We start from the raw sequence: 18,149 nt of genomic DNA on the forward strand, positions 1-18,149 counted from the left end.
CAAGAATAAAGTACCAGGCACTAGAACATGTACTATACCATCAAAGTTCATTCTAATTTTAATTTTTACTATCAGTAGGACTTAGAAATCAGTGGAGTTTAAGAAAAATATACTAGAATCACATGAACAATTTTATCTCTTAGAAAAAGAAAGATCTGAAAGTAAATTATTTTAGTCTATGATCAGGATGTCAAAACAAATATCAACCACTCCAAGGGCTCCTCACCACCAACTGTAGTTTCTAAATAACTAATTTATTCTATCACTCCTAAAAATAATAATAATAATTAAAAGTTAGCTGGAAAAAAAATAAATAATTTTTTAAAATTTAGCTGGATACTTTTTAAAATCACAATTTCCTTGAAAATAAATTCAATGCTAGAGTGCCTCCCCAAAGCAAGTCGGATAAATCCCTGTGGCCAAATTAAAACTTTTTTCAAACCATCTTTTGTTAATAAAAGCAAAGATTATTTAATTCATAATTACTAACCTAAAGAAACACTCGATATTTCATGCTTCTATTCTTTCAATCTTGCAGTTTTATATCTCTATTGAGTAAACTGTGTATCTAAAAGAAATTACTTTAATAAAAATAAGGGTGATACTTTTGTCACCAGAAGAGAGTTACTATGCTAGCAATATAGGCTGTAGACCAGTGTTTTGACTTATGTTGTCTAGGGATAATCTGCCTAGAATCACTTGGAGTAATAGTTAAAATATGGATTTCTTGGCTACACTCAGTCAGAATTTCTGGAGATATGGCGTTGGAATATGTATTTTTGGAAAGCACCCCAGTTGATTTTCATGTGCACTAAAGTTTGGAAATTAATGGACTAGAAGCCTGTTAAGGTTGGTGGGGAATTACTAGCAGCATTAATTATTCAGGGAGAGCAAGAAGATAATAAAGGTAATTTTTTAAGCGAATAGGCTTTACTGAAAACAAATTAGGTAAAGTTTCTACTTACATTTACAATTCTGTGCTATAGGTGAATTGTTTTATATTCTCTTTATCATTAACCAACTATATGTATATATATGTAAGTATATCCGTATATATGCATGTATACATATACGTGTGTGTATATATACATGTATGTATGTAAGGTTCCAGTTTAATTTTTAAGTCATTTCTTCACCAGTTTTAGTTATGTTCTTCCCACTGAAAAACGTAAAATGTGAATAGTAGAATCCTTCACATGAGTTAAGTGACAGAGAGCTTAGCCACGTGTTCTAAAGTTTTAGCCAAAAAAAAAAGGCTTATTTTTCTACATTCATATCTAAGATTCATGTAGTAAGTGGTTCAGTGATATACTCAGCTGGATGAAAGAGAGGATAAGGTAATTTAATCTCATCTTCATTACTCTCACTCAAATTTTGTTTAAATTTCCTGTTTAACAGTCTGAGTCCAGTATTTGTTTGAAAACCATGTGAAATAGTTGGATGTTTCACTCCCTCTGGACACAGCTTATTATATTTTGGGATACTCAAACCATGACAAGATTTTATTCTCTTAGATATGGAAAATATGCTCTCCTTGTTTTCCTCCTGTCTCACCAACAACTCCTTCTGAGTCTCTTCCTGAATTTTCCTGTGAATACTCGGGGCATTAAAGCTTAATCCTCAGCCTCTTCTTTTATCTCATCCTCTCCCTAATTAATTTTATCTTATCCCATGGCTTTGAACATAGGACATGCTGAGGACCCTCAAATGTATAACTCTAGTCTTGACCTTGCTCGTTGAGCCCCAAACTCCTATATACATCTTACTATTTTATACCTCCATTTGGCTATCTAAGAGGTATCTAAAACTTAAGCAGGAAAAACAGTGCTCTTGATAACAAATCCATCCTCACACTCCCATACCAATCTCCTTCTGTCCCAAGTCTTTCCCATCTCAGTAAATGGCACCTCCATCCACCTGGTTGCTCAAGCCAAAATTCTCTGATTCCTTTCTTTTTCTCTCCCCCACATCTAATCTACCACCATGACCTATTGGCTTTATCTCCAAAATATATTTCAAATTCATCTGATTCTCACCATTTTCACAACCATCCTAGTCTAAGCCTCCATCATCTTTCCTGGTCTACTACAATAGTCTCTATAATAAAAATAACTTTTCTTTTGCCTCAGCATTGGTGACTAGGGCACACAATTGACAAACAAGAATGACTAAGTACCCCAAATTCTAAAGCAAGCCAGACACTTCTCCAAGTTTAATAAAAGGAAACAGAACTCAACTTACTTCCATTGAGCACCACCCCACCACTGCCACACTGCCATCTCCAGTCTTTAGAAGACTAGGGAGACAAACGTCGACTGTCATTGTAGATGCTGTTGGCTTTGTGTAAATAGTAGTGTTTGTAATAAGAGACCTTCCTTTACCCTTGGGAAAGTGAAGGGTAGGGCATTTTCCTCTCTCCAAAGTCAGGTGAGTGAGAGTTTCAAGGAAATCAGAAAGATCAGGGACATGAAATAAAAGGAAAGTGAGAAACAATATAGCATAATAATTAAGAGAAAGGACTCTGAGCCTGATTGATTGGGTTTATCTGACAATTCCACCACTCTAGCTGCGTGACATTGGACAAATATTGGACAAATCACTTAACCTCTCTTTTTGAGTTCCCCTATCTGTAAAATGGGAAAATAACAATACATATTTCAAAGGGCTGTTGTGAGGTTTAATAATGTTTTACTGCATGTGAAGAAGTTAGAACGGATCTTGGCACATAATAAGTGCTGCATGGGTACTATTTATTACTATTATCATCTTCCTCACCATCATCATCATGATGTCTGAAACTCCTTGTTGAATTGTAGAAAATGCAAACCTAACGTGCAGTTACCAACTGCAATAAAGCTTGGGGAAAGCATTCCTGGAAGAGCTTGACATATCCCCTTGGGTTGCAGACTTATAGAAACATAGAAATTGATACATGCTCATGCTATATAAGGTATAAATGAAAATATCCCAAATTTTTCTAACTTGGGGTGGGTGGAGAAGGAGGACACTTGGAAAAAGTGTTAGCTTTATTTGTAATATCCTAAAGCTGGAAACAATCTAAATGTCCATAAACAAATCAGATAAACAAATTGTGGTATACGGATTACTCAGCAATAATAATGAATAAACTATTGATATATACAACATAGATGAGTCTCAAAATAATTATCCTGAGTGAAAGCACAACAAAAATATTAAAAAGAGAGTATATACCATATGATTCCATACCTTTATAAATTTATATTTTTTTCTAGAAAATGCAAGCAAGTCTATAGTGACAGAAAGCAGATCAGTGATTGCCTGAGAAGGACATGGAGAGAAAGGAGGGAGGCATGAGGAAACTTTTAGGGATAATGGATATGTTCATTATCTTGATGGCAGTAAAAAATTTACTGGTGTAGACATATGTCACATTGTATCAAATTGTATAGTTTGAATGTGTGCAGTTGATTGTACATCAATCCCATTTCAAGAGAACTGTTAAAAAATTCATAACTTCAGAATGTTAGGTTCATGGATGTTGTTTATCAAGTTGAAGAAGTTCCCAACACTTCCTAGTTTGCTGGGAGTTTTTATCAGAAACGGATATTGGATTTTTTTTCTAATGCTTTTTCTCTGCCTATTAGATGAACATGTGGTTTTCCCTTTTTTAGTTTGTTAATATGGTGAATTACATTGATTTATAGATGTTAAGCTTTCATTCTTGGTATAAACTCCACTTAATCATGAGGCAATATCCTTTTTATAAATTGTAGGATTCAATTTACTATAATTTTGCTTAGAATTTCTGTTTTTTTTGGGCCGGCCCGGTGGCGCACTGCTACAGTGCGCCGCTTGGGAAGCGCGGCGGCGCTCCCGCCGAGGGTTCGGATCCCACATACAGACCAGTTCCCGCTCACTGGCTGAGCGAGGGGCGGGCGCAGCGCTGAGGGTTGCAATCCCGTTGCCGGTCCCAGTCCGGTACAGGCGCGACACTGCGGGTTGCAGTCCGTTGCCGGACACGAAAAAAGACAAAAAAAAAAAAAAAGAATTTCTGTTTTTTTTGGGCCGGCCCGGTGGCGCACTGCTACAGTGCGCCGCTTGGGAAGCGCGGCGGCGCTCCCGCCGAGGGTTCGGATCCCACATACAGACCAGTTCCCGCTCACTGGCTGAGCGAGGGGCGGGCGCAGCGCTGAGGGTTGCAATCCCGTTGCCGGTCCCAGTCCGGTACAGGCGCGACACTGCGGGTTGCAGTCCGTTGCCGGACACGAAAAAAGACAAAAAAAAAAAAAAAAGAATTTCTGTTTTTTATTCATGGAGGATATTGGCTCGAAATGCTCTTTTCTTGTAATGTCTTTGCCTGGTTTTGTTATTACAATAATGCTGACCCAAAAGAATGAGTTTAGAAGTATTTCCTCTTCTCCAGTTTTCTGGAAGAGTTTAGAATTAGTATTATTTTTTCCTTAAATGTTTGGCAGAATTCACCAATGAAGCCATGGCTTGGAAACTCTCTCGAAGGCAATAAGCTGAGGCACTGGTAGCAGTCTCATTGGTTTCCTGTCTCTCAGAAATCGCTGTCCTTCATTCCCTAATGTCTTAGAAAACAGTTGTTTCATAAATTTTGTCCGTTTGGTCTCTGTCATTCCATCGTGCTTAGAATTGGCAATCAGAGACTTTAAAAGTGAGTTTAAGATGTAAGTTTTTTAGTCTGAACTAAACTAACAGACTTTCTTTTTTATAGCAATTTTAGGATCACAGCAAATAAACTAGATGTTTTTACTTCCTTTTATATTATTCATTTTTGTTTTTTGTTTTGTTTTGTTGCTGGCCAGTGCAAGCATCAAACCCCAAACCTTGGCGTTATGAGCAGCATCCTGCTCTGACCGAGTTAACCAGCCCCCTAGACATTTTTTGGTGGGGGCGGGGAAACTGGCCGGTTTGGGGATCTGAACCCCTGACCTCAGTGTTATCAGCACCACACTCTAACCAAGTGAGCTATCTGGCCAGCCAGCTAGACTTTTAATAATGGAAAATTACCCCCCAAAACAGAATCTTCTTAAAACATTGTCACAGCAAAAGAAAATTTAATTATAGTAATTTGAGAACAATAATTGGGGGGAAATAAGGTTTTGTATTTGTAACTCATTAAACTATTCACTGCTCCACTCCTTCTCTATAACCAGTCTTACCCCCACAACTCACTGTCCAGTCAGCAAAGTTATTTTTTAGAAGGTAAATCAGATCATATCTGACTTAAAACCCTCCACTGATTTCTTATTACACTTAGAATAAGTTCAAACTCATTATCCTTCTGGACTTTCCACACACCTCCCTTTCACTCATCCCTCTCCGGCTACCTCTGCTTAGGGCCTTGGTACCTTCTAGTCCCTCTGCCTGAAAACACTTTCTGTTCTTTGCATGGCTGTCCCCTTAACTTCATTCAAGTCTCAAGTCAAATGTCACTGTCTCAGAAAGAACTTCCCTGGTTGCTAATCATCCTAACTAATCACCAGTCACTGTCACATTTCCCTATTTTATTTTCTTCATAACACTTATCATTGTTTGAAATTCTTATTCAGTCTATTTAGTAGCTGTCTTCTCCTCATTAGAACAAAAGCTCTTTGAAAGAGGCATTGTCTTGTTGCTCACTTCTCTTTCCAAGAACAAAATAGGAATGCCTAAAATATATTGACAGAATGAAAGATAAATAGAGAACACTGTCACAGGAGTTGCCTCTAAGTTTAGTTCTCTAACGAAATTAGTCTCTTTTTTAAATTGGCTCCATATTGTCAATGTCCCTTTTAAAGTGCATTATCCAGATATGTGTCTAATAGTCGAGTGTTATCCAACCAGTACAAAACACAGCAGAACTGTAACATTTTTCAATTAATGTCACTTAAGACGATAGCATCTCTTTTTTGGCAGCTGTGTTACACAATTGGCTTCAATTAAGTGTATGATCAACTAAAATCCCATTTTTAAAAATATGTTTCTATAAAGTAATGGCTTCCCCACATTTAATACTTAAACAGTTGGGATTTAGGTATGAGATTTAGCACTGATCCCTAAGTTTTACCTTGCTAAACTCAGATCAACATTACAACCTGTTAGATTCTTTTTAAATCCAGATTCTGAAACCTAGCCTATTAGTTATTTCTCTCAGATTCACAGTATCTGCGAACTTGATACAAATGCCATCAGATCCTCATGTATGTCATTAAAAATGTTCACTGGGATGGTGCTTAAGATGGACTTCTGTGGCATACACCTAAAGTTCTGTCTCTAAGCTAACACCATTCCATTAATAAGCACATTTTGGGTATAGTAGTTCGTTTCAAATTAACTCATACATCCATACTATCACACAAACTGAAATTCTCCTTAAAGGTAGCATAAACGCTTATCACAAAAAAAATCAATCTCTTCTTCAGTCTGTATCTTTAATATCATCTGATTTCTCCCCTTGAAAGTCTTCCCTAATATGAAAAGATCCTTGATAGCAGACTGACATTTTGCCACTTAAACACTTAAAAGGAATGATGATATTCTCTAATAACCTTCTTGGCTTTAAGTCCAAGATGTAGCTGAAATCTCTTGATTTTTCTTTTCATGAATTAAGTTCACATTTAGTGTAATATTCATCTTTTCCATTTGTCTTTGATTTTTATATGAAAAACAAGCTTTGGTAATAAATAATATTGCCTAATCAGCTCTTAAAAAAAAAAAACAGGAAAAAAATGGAGTTCACACTAAACCTTGAATTAAATGTCCATCTGTAAATTCCAAATAATCTAGAAATCTTTTATATTTTAAAAATAAATTCTTAGTTTCCCCAAAAGTGCTAGAAAAGTGGAAATATATTTTTGTGTGTGATGCCCTAAATATATTTAACAGCATATTTAGTGTTATTATAAATGATAAGTGAAATGAAAGAGCATCATCAGTCTTGAATCTCCTAAGAATTATCTTCTTTCATTCCCTTAGCACTCTCATGAATAGACTCCAGAAACTTGATTCCAGAGGGGGAAAAAATAAATAATTTCAAAAGAAGACTGTAAAATGTATATTTGAGTTGAGGATTTTATATCTGACAAATTTATGAAGTCTATTACAGAGGAACTCTATGTGTACTTTTATAATCAGGTACATATTACAACCTCAGAAACCCAGAATTAATTGACACTCTTGCAAGAAAGATATGTACGGGAAAATTTGACATGAGAGTTTTCATTCCCAAAAACACAGCTTCAAAAATATGTTAAAGGGTCATCAGAAACGCCGCCTTTATACCTTCTCCATATATACCACATCTCTACTTTCTATATCTTTGAGACACTAGACAATGCAAACGTGACTTTTGAAGCAACCCAGAGAAATAAGCTGAGGAAGATTCTATTAGCATTGGAGCAAAGATCTTCGGCCAAGAGAACCCATTAGCAAAAACGACCTCCAAGAGAAGTGAAGCAAGGCAAAGCATTCAAAAGTGGAAAATTCAATATATGTATATATACTTATAATAAATATAAATGTTATCAGTTTAATATTAAATAAACTAAAAGTCCTAGAGTTTCACAATTCAGTCATGCATAAAGTAACTAACAAAGGATAAAGAGGTAGTTCTACTATGACAAAACCAAGCTAAAGCCCTTGATGTGACTAACAATCTATCCTCTCAACCAAGAACCTGGCAGGGGGCACTAAACTTCCCAAAACTCCTGTAGGGTGCTCTCTCAAAATCCACAAGAGTAGACATAACTTATCCAGAATCATTATCAATAAGATTTTAAAGATATGCTAAATAACATTAAGGAATACACAAGAAATTGCAACTGTATTTTAAATGTTTTATTTCTTTTTAAAATTTTTTATTTATTTATTTTTACACTCTAATATGTTGTTGCAGAGCAGCTGGGGGAAAGGGAGAGAGGGGGAGGGAGATAGGGATAGGACTGTGGCACTCCCCTCATTCTGTCAGGGGAGCCAGAGGGCTTCTGGCAGCAGCTCAGTGGTCATCACTGGGCTGGCTGCAGATGTCAGGGGTGTGTGGCTAAAGCCCTCGACTGGCCCGCATGCCAGCTTGGGAGCCCAGGGCGTTTCCAGTCCTTCTAGGTTTTACAGGTGTTTTATGGTGGTGTTAAACCTTTACTGGTTAATATCAGAACTTTGTGTCTGATCTGTGGGTACTTTGTTTTTCCTTTCAGTTCTGTGTTGGATTATTCGCTGTTCCCACCACTTAAATACTGCACTGGAACTAGTTTGTTGTTCTTTGGTTACTTCTAAAATGGGGGAACTTTCTGTGGGAACCAGCACTTCAGCTTTGTGGTTAAGCTAAATTGCTGCTTTGCTGCTGATTCTCTGGTGAAGGCTTTTTGTGCAACTCAGGTTTTAACTGTTGACCTTGTAAGCACTTCGTGTCTTGTGAGGTCCAGTACATCTGGGTTGTGTGGAAACTTTGGTCTGGGCCTAAGTCTTTTCAGCAAACTGCACCCCCTGCAGATCTATATTCCTGATCAGTCTCCACTGAGTGGTCCTGTGCTGATTGGGGGGCAGATCAGCTATCGATGCTATGCCCCAGTGTTCCCCAAGTGGGCCCATCTTCCCCACCACCTGTACTCCAAACACTTCCCATGGGGCGGGCAGTGCACCAGTCCCTTGCAATGACTCACTTTTTGCAGTTGTCTGTGGCCTCTCACTCCTATGTAGGTCCACAGGAATTGTGTTAGTGGTCTTTCTGACCTGGGGGCCACCAAGGCCCTCTACTCTCCTGCAGCCTCCAAGCAACTTCGTGCAAAGAGCACAGCTGTTGTTTTTGCCAGCTCTTGCTCCATGTGCTCACCAGGGCCAGCCTTGAATCAGCCAGGGCTTGAAACAGTCAGCGCAGTCCTTTCTTTCTCTCATCATGGCTTCTCCTGCCTTCATGAACTCCGTAGTTCTCTCCTCCTCTTCTCCTGAGTTTTAGAGGCCCCAGGTTGACTGCTGTTGCTTAACAGTTGTAAATTGGCTGATTGTGAGAGAAGGTGATGCTGGGTACTGTCTATTCCTCCATCTTGACTGGAAGTCCCTTAATGTTTTATTTCTTAGACTGAGTAGTAGTACACGGGTGTTTGGTATATTATCCTTTACAACTTGTATACTCATAATAAATTTAAAAATAATTGAGTCACTATCCAAAAACATAATTATCACCCCCAAATAGTGTGTGCTTCTCCCCTCCCTTTCAGAATCTTAACCCTGGATCTATTTCATAGATTAAGAATGAACAATGGCCCTATGTTTTGCATATTATTATGGATTAAGCAAATGTAACTATTAAATTAAGAATTAAGAATACTAAATTTTATTTCCAAAATTAACTTCTAATCCTTAAAAGTATATATAAATGCATTTTACACAATAATACTTTTGTGCAAACTATTTTGTGTATCTTTTTCTCACTTGTATATTTTATATACCAATTTCCAAAAACTGATACAGAATACATGTTAATCTTTTAAATAGTTGTGCAAGATTTCATCATGTTGATATTCCACAGTTTGCTGGAATATTACCCCATTTGCAGTTATCCTATTTACTAGTATATCAAAAGTTATATTTCAACAAACATTTATCTCAGACCTTACATGTGTCTGATATGTTGTGCTTTTGCTACTAAAATACAGTGATGACCAGGACCAATGAGTCTCTTTTCCCGGAGATTATACTCTGGTGGGAAAGACAGGTAAGGAAAAGAAAAAAAGTAAAATAAATAAAATAATCACAGTTTTTAGTAAATACTATGAAGGAAATAAAGTAATATGACAGAAAGCATGTGGGATAGGGTTGGGGTAGTCTACTTTAGAAGACATACTTGAGAAAGGCCTCTCTGAGGAGGTAACATCTAGGCTGAGACAGGAACAAATAAAAAGGAGCCTGTACTTGTTTTCTATGGTGGCAAAACAAATTTACCACAGATTGAGTAGTTTAGAACAATACAAATTGATCATTTTAGAGTTCTGTAAATCAGAAGTCTGGGTAGGCTAGGCTGCTTCCTCTGCTCTGGTTTCACAACGTGGAAAACAAAGTATCAGCCAGCCAGGGCTTTTATCTTGAAGCTCTGGGAGAGAATCCACTTCCAAGCTCACTCAAGTTGTTGGTAGAATTCAGTCCCTTTGAGCTGTAGGGACTAAGTCCCCATTTCCTTGCTGGCTGTCAAGTGAAAGTTGTTCTTAGCTTTTAGAGGCTGACAGCACTCCCTGGTTATTGGCCCCCTTCATCATCAAAGTCAGCAACAGTGCACCCAGTCCTTCTCATGCTTCATATTTCTGTGACCTCTACTTTTGCCTCATCTCTCCTGCTCCCAGCTAGAGAAAATTCTCTTCTTTTAAGGGTACATGCAGTCATAATGGGCCCATCCAGATAATCCAGTATAATCTCTCCATTTTAAGGCCTATACCTGTAAAGCCCCTTTTGCTATATAACAAATAACATATTCACAGTTTCTGGGGTTTAGGCCATGGACACTTTGGGGGAGACATTATTAGGCCTACCAGAGAGTCAGACAAACACTGTTCCAAGAAGAGAAACGCAAGTAAAAGGCACAAGATGGGAAAGAGCTTGGCCTCAACAGGACAAGGAAGAGGGAGAAAGGCCCCTGTAGTGCAGCAGAGTAATGGGGAGAACCATAATAGATGACATCATGAACTTCTATATAAAAATAGCTTTTTTTTTGCATTTGAATTAATGAGTGTAGAATCTATTTTGAATTTTAGAATCAATCTTAGTTACTATAAAGCCAAAGGTGGAGCTATGCCTCCTAACTTCCAGTCTATTTTACCTCACTATACCAAAAGCTATTAATGTTATTTTTCACATCTGTATGGAGAGATTTCTTCAAACTGGCAGTTTTTAACCCTAAACATTTTGGTTCTTGCATGCAGAATTTCTTCAAATATTCATCTCTATTCCATTACAGTAATATAAAATTTATATTTAGATACAGGACAAACAAAAAACTGAAATCTTTTTTTCCAACAGCTTTCCTCATAGACTTTTAGGGTAGTGTTTTGTGGTTAAATGTTTATAAGGAGAATTGCACCTGTGCTGTGGTCTGTTTTTAAATAAACTTGCACCTGCAGTGGCTTTTCACAGAACTGCTACTTGGGATATTACATGGCAGTTGTTTGACCAGCATACAGAGCTCTTTCCCCTCACTACACTACTTCTGGACAAGTTCCAATTTACAAACAGCCTACTTCCAAAAATCCATTTTAAAAAATCTGTTTAACCTTCATGATCACTTCTCTAGGGACACAATAATAAACAAGGTTCCCAGGAAACCCCTCAACAACAATATGCTCCTTTCAGTTCATGAACTATAGTGCTATGGTCTAAGGAAATGTCTTTGCTTTTTAAGGAAACTTCTATTTGGGGGGGGAAGGCTTCTGCTCTAGTCAAGTATGTCTGCTTTCCTTTTCCTATATATAACTTGCTAATTCCTGTTTCAGAATCTTTTTTATTCTGTCATTTTTCTTATCAAAAATTTCTCTTTCCTTCTTGTCAATCCTTGTCAAAAATCCTAAAATCTTTTAAATATATATATACAAATTACTTATTAATAAAAGAAAATACTTTATTCTTTAATATGCATAAGGCATTACCTCATTTAATCCTTCCAATAATCTTACAATGTAGGTAGTAAAATTATCCTCTGTAATTTGCTAAAGTCATCAATTTAGTATATGGTGCAGCTACTATACCATGGTAAAACTAACTTCAGTGGAGTGGAAAGAACAGGAGTCAGGCTGCAGGAAAATCCTAAAATCTTTAAAACTAATTCTATTAAGTCTTCCCATCTTAATGTTATTCTATTCTGTTCACTCCTTTACTATCTGTTTCTTTGTTGCTAATAAATTAATCTTATATCTTGCATATCACTTTATACAAGTTGGCATACACCTTTACATATTTATCATTTTTCTTCATATGTGTATAATTTATCGACTAAATTACTGCTTTCTAGATGCAGAAAGGGGTTCATAAAGAGCAATATCAAATGGCACCCCAGAAAAAAATATGAGGAGACACCAAAAGGGAACAATAAAGACTTAGTTGGGAAAATGGGTGAGAAAATAATTCTTTTTTTTTTTTTCCTTTTTGTCTTTTTTCGTGACCAGTAACGGGATCACAACCCTCGGTGTCGCGCCCGTACCGCAACCGGCAACGGGATCGCAACCCTCGGTGTTGCACCCACACCGCGCTCAACCAGTGAGCAGACCGGTCTCTATATGGGATCCGAACCCTCAGCGGGAGCGCCGCCGCGCTCCCAAGAGCCGCATTCTACCGAGTGCGCCACCGGGCCGGCCCGAAAATAATTCTTTATAAGGAAAAAGGTTTATTGAATACAAAGAATTGACAATATATTTCAATAGGGTGATCAAATGAGTCATCATATTTGTATGTGACATTCTTCCAGATGAATGGGAAGATACTCCTATTGATTGTTGAGAAAGTCACAGAAATACAACAGGACATTTTTCTTAAACTTGCTCACTTTTCTGGGCTGATATATAATGCCTTTTTTTCTCTGAGGGGATTTGGCATATCTTCTCTGTTGTGTCTCAAATTAATTGATTTGAGGTTTCTCTTTCAAGGAGTGGAGTTTGGTGGTAAGTATTTTGCTGCATTGATGTACCTTCTCAAGAACTTTCTTAACCACTATGGGTTTGGCATACTCTGTTGCTTGCTTGGTTGTAGAGATGGGGGCAGGACTGGCCAGCAAATAATTTTTTATTGTTCTAACTTTCTATTCAAGTGTTTACATCACATGTAAGCACCATACTAACTCTGTTTTCCCTAATAACAAGGAGAAGGCATAAATTCATGGTGGGGAATATCCAGTCGGTTATTTTTAAATATCAGATACACCTATAAAGATGTGTCTTAACAGATACATCTATTCAGTTTTCATACTGAACAAAGAGCAAGGGCTCTGGAGTCAGGTATTGATTGGGTTCAAATGTGACTTTGGCAAGTTGTTTAAAATCTCTTTTCCTAAGTTTCTTCTACAAAATGGGCATGTCTATAGTACATACTTTATAAAGTCGATGAGAATTAAATTAATAAGTGTAAAACACCGAGAGCATGGCTGTAACATAAACACTCAAGTATTTTAAATCTATGATTATTATTATTTTATATTGAGAAAAGATAGCGTCTTCCTTCAGACTGACATAAATGCTAAGTTTTTACGGTGGTCAGAATAATGACCCATCAAAGATGTCCATGTCCTAATTCTCAGAACTTGTGAATATGTTACCTTACATAGCAAGGAGGAATTCTGGTTGCAGATGAAATTAAGGTTGCTAATCAACTGGCTTTGGACTGGGGACAGTATCCTGGATTATCCAGGCAGGTCCAGTGTAATCACAAGGATCCTTGTGAGTGAAAGAGGGATGCAAAGATCTTGCACTGCCAGCTTTGAAGTTGAAAAATGGGGCCATGAGCAAGGGAATGCAGGCAACCTCTAGAAGCTAGAAAAGGCAAGGAAACAAATTTTCCTCCAGAGATTAAAGGACACCTTGACTTCAGCCCAGTAAGACCAATTTACACTTCTAACCTACAGAAATGTAAGGATAATAAATTTGTATTGTTTTAAGCCACTAAATTTGTGGGTATTACCACAACCATAGAAAATTAATACTAAATGAAAATTTTAATTTAGTTAAATCATAATTTAATAAAACATAATTAAATCAATTATGAGCCATCATTTGGTGCATAATTCCCTTGTATAATTGGGGCAACCACATACTTTTAAACAATATCTCTTTAAGACAAACTGAAATAAAGTTGCCATTATGGCAAATATGTATATGTGGTCTCTAAGGCTAAGTCTGCTTTCCTGGTCCTTAATTCAAATGGTTATTTATTCATTTATTCTTTCTTTCAACACATATATTGGCATTTACTCTATGTGGCAGGGATGTAAGTGAACAAAATAGACATGACCTTTGATCAGATGGATTTACAGTTTAGTTGGTAATAATATATATTCACATGATGATGAAATACAGTGTGCCACAGGAGTACAGATGTTGGGTGGAAAGGATGGGCAGGGTCAAGGAAAGCTTCCTAGAAGTAGTGATGTCTAGGTTGAGACTGAAAGATGAGAAGGTAGGCAAAAAAGGAATGAACGTAGTCTAGATAGAGAATATAACATTACCAACAATTTGGAGTTGAGAGAAAACACAACCATTTGTAGAAATGAAGTTCAGTGTGTCAGTACGAGTCCAGAGACCATATACTTTATTGATTTTTTTATTATGTATGTATGGTTTTTGCCAGCTGGCCAGTACAGGGATTGAACCCTAGACCTTGGTGTTTATCTTTGTTTTCTCCATATACTTTATATGTTTCAACACACCTGCCCTTAAGCACCTAATACAGTTCCGTGTGCTATGCAAAATTAAAATATTCTACATGTATGTAAATTTGGCATTATATATTATATATATATATCATTACATGGTATTATGGTTGTAGAGGAATGATTTTGTGTAGGTTACTATAACATATACTTGGTTATTTAATATATTCACCCAATACAGCTCCTTAGCAACATGAAACAAGTTTCCAAATATAATATCAGACTATTATTAGCGATTTATGTTTATCTGAAAATAAACACTTAAGTAATATGTTCACTGTTATTTTAAATACTGTATAATGGAACATTAATTGTACTAATTAGTAATCACAGTATGAAGTAATGCTCTGATATGGCAATCAGTACAGAGAAAAATAAATTGAAAGGAAATAAAGTAATTTACAGTGAATAAACAATTTTATCAAAATCACAGAAGCAAAACAAAAAGATTAAATTTTCTCAAAATTAATCTATGAAGGAACAACAGACCAATCTATGAATAATATCCTATAATTATACTTTAAGATTATTTGCCTGTATTTGCCTTTGCTCTTAGCATAAGGTCTAATTTATCTCTCTCTTTTTTTTTAATAAAGCATAGGATTTCTTAAGCCAATATAACCATTGTAACTGGGGAAACACATAGGTCAGGTTGCCCTGAGAAATGCACTCCATAGAGAGCCAGCAGAGCTCAGCATTTTATCAAAGGAGAGAGAGAGACAGCTCCACCTAATCACTTCATCAGTTTTTTTATTGGTTGTACATGACAAACAGATTTGGGATTGTTACTAGGTTATATCCTATATGCAGAGATCTAGGGTAAAGGTTACAAGAAGCATTCTAGGTTATTGTATCACTTCCTGGTGCCTCAAGTCTGCTTCTAAGTAAAAATGGTCTTCTGATAATGTTTTCCAGGACATGTGGACATGACTAGTGACTTATCCCAGATCTCCCAAGGTACTACAATTTAGCTGACCTGGTCAGAGCAGACGTTTTTGTTAGGAGGTGGGAGTTGCAAAACAAGTCTTGAGGAGTTTAGGGAAAGTAGAGATGATCAACTTGGCTTCCTTCCCTTCCCCAGCATAGAATGCAAAGTAAAGAAATAGCAGGAGTTATTCCAGGATTTGGGGAAGACTCCTCCAACTCAGGACGGCACAGTGAACAACCAAAGATCATCTGACATCCTTTTTCCTCCTTTTTCCCCTCTAGTAATCTAGTTTCAGGGCCCAGAAAGACAGGGACCAACACATGGAACAGTTACCTGGGGCTCAAAGGGTTAATCTGAGAATTAATTCTCTGACATCAGCCACGACCCTTGTCCCTCCTCTCTCTAGGCCTGTCCGCTCCCTGAGCCCCAGGCTGACAGCTTTCCTAAATTCCTTCTTCGGTGTAATTTCCTAGGGCCCTGTGACCCAGACCCAGAGCCAGTCCCCTACTCCCTCCTCAGGTCCCAGGAGTGACGGGCTTGCCCTAAGGGAGGAAGGAGAGAGGCTTTTCCCTTGCTCCCTCCCCCTCCCGGAATGGGGCCCAGGGACCAAAGAACCTCTGTCTTTCCCTACCATGCTCCCACACTGTAGCCCAGACAAAGGGATTCCTTGTGTCCCAACCTCAGACAGGCATACTTGTGACCAAATAATGGAAGGGATTGGACAGGGTGGGGGAAGGGTAATCACAGAATCAAGAGAAGATGATACCTCCCCTGATCCAAGATGCTGGTACACTCCCTGAGCTCTGAGACCTGGCTCCCATAAACAATGGGGAGAAGAGGCCAGGAATCACCTACATGTAAAATGCCTGAGGCCTGAAGAGGAAACTAAGAAGGTACAGAGACACAGATGCTAAACCTCCTGGCAGGCAGATACAGAGCTGCAATACAGGAATGGAGACCACCCAGAGACAGGGTAAGACAGGAAACCATGGCAGGGCAGGCCAAACAGGCTTGAGAGCCAAAGGTGGAGGTCCCTGACAGTTTCTCTCCCTAATAGCACAGGGATGTGAGTGCTGCCACTAAACAGGGATGCAGCCACAGAGGAGACGAGACCCCCAAGGATAAAGTAAGAACACCCTGTTTAAAAAGTAAAAGCCTTCTGAAAAGAAGCACAAACATCTGACAATGGGAAACTTCCCTGCCAGGAGGGGTGGTGTGTTCCCACTCACAAGAAGTAATAGTATGGACAATAAATGATAGGGCCTCACTTAGCAGCAGGGCTTCAGACACCCCCACACTGACCTATCACCATCTAAGGATTGATATGGAGGAAGGGCTAGTCCAGCATGGCAGGAAATGGCATCACTCAGCAGACAGGAAGGGGTGGAACTACTAAACCCAAAGGCTTCTGGGAGGGCCAATCCATGGGAGGTTGGCCCTGAATGTTCACTTCTCAATCCTCCATCTTGGCCAAAAGGGGGCCAACGCTCCTAGAATCTGGGTGAGGTAATTACACCTCCATCTCTTCATCAGTGATCTCCTGGGGATCCTAAATTCCTTACCTAGTGGGGAGAGAGGAGGAGGAGTTACCATCACACTACAAGCCACAGGCCAAGCCTCTAGAGTCAATATCTCTATGGAACTAGCTCTAGGGACTTGATAAATGGGGGACAAAGGCAGAGACTCCTAGGGACCTGAGGTTAGCCAATTTTCCATGGTAATTAATTTCAGTGCAGCCTCCTCCTAATCCGAGATTGAGGGAGGGTAAATTTTGAAGGAGACCAGGGCTGAGGGATGAAAGAGCCACAGAAGTACAAAAGGGTGGGAAAGTTGTTACGAAAAGGTCACATCATCCTGGCACCACCCCCAGTACCAGTGAGCCTCAAAGCCCAGCTTGGCACTCTCCTCCTCTGGTAACTCAGGTGGTCCACCTTGGAGCCCCTCCCCTGGGGCCTTCCGTACAGCCCTCAAGCTCCCTAGCCTGGTGGCTGTCAGGTCCAACTCAGTCCTGGCCCTCTCCCCTCCGGGTATAACCAGTGCCCAGTCCATCTTAGGCTCCCCCCAGGGGGACCTGTTGATCCAGCTTGCTGGGGGACACCATGTCCAGGAAACTGCCAATAGAGACACTGTCCAGCCAGTCATGAAGCTGGTGTCTGGCTGCCTGCCCCAGCTGCCTCCTCTTTAGCTGCCTGAGCTCCCACCTGTCAGGCTACATTGGCTGCTGGTGAGGCTGCTGCAATGGCTGGTCAATGTCCCCCATTCCTCCAACAGCCAGCGTACTGTCTCAAGGCCCTTGTTCAAGGTCACCAGCTGCTGCAGGATCTTCACTTCGATGGCTTGCACGTAAGCCAGCTCCATCCTCAGCATCACAGTCTTATCCCCCAGGCTGTGGCCCATGCTGGCTCTCCTGAGAGCAGCAGGGCGCCAGAAGTTCCTGGCTCCTACTTACCTCGCAGCCTGTACAGTAGCCCTTCAGGGGTCTTCTGTCCACCTTGCCTTCCACGTCTGGCAGGCCAGGCATCTGGGATTCCACAGTCACATCCATGCAGGCCCAAGCCTGAACAAGGCTAGGCAACCAGATGCCAGGGTCCTGCTCCTGGGGGTCCTCCTTCCCCTCCTTTCCCCCCACCCCCTGCAGCTAATGCAGAGTGAAACCGGTGGGTTCATGTGGGTCCCTGCCCATGCCGCACAGGGGTGGGAGGAGGGCGCCCTAATTTATCTCTTAGTACACAAAATAGATATAGAACAAGGTCACATCTGCAATCAGCTTATTAAATTCTAAGGTTGTTTTTAGAAAACTCTAACACTTTATTGAAATTTAAGGAAGCTCAGTTTTAT

At 39.2% G+C, this 18,149-nt stretch overlaps 1 protein-coding gene and 1 pseudogene across 2 annotated transcripts in view; both read right to left on the reverse strand.

Annotated features, from left to right (window-relative positions):
- The window catches only part of IGJ (immunoglobulin J polypeptide, linker protein for immunoglobulin alpha and mu polypeptides), a 33,519-nt gene that overhangs the window by 8,042 nt on the left and 7,328 nt on the right, over positions 1-18,149 (reverse strand). The gene's annotated exons all lie outside the window — the stretch shown is intronic.
- Positions 17,145-17,856, reverse strand: LOC103602039 (annotated as a pseudogene).

Source organism: Galeopterus variegatus, unplaced genomic scaffold, assembly GCF_000696425.1.
Source record: "Galeopterus variegatus unplaced genomic scaffold, G_variegatus-3.0.2 Scaffold3984, whole genome shotgun sequence".
NCBI lineage: Eukaryota > Metazoa > Chordata > Mammalia > Dermoptera > Cynocephalidae > Galeopterus > Galeopterus variegatus.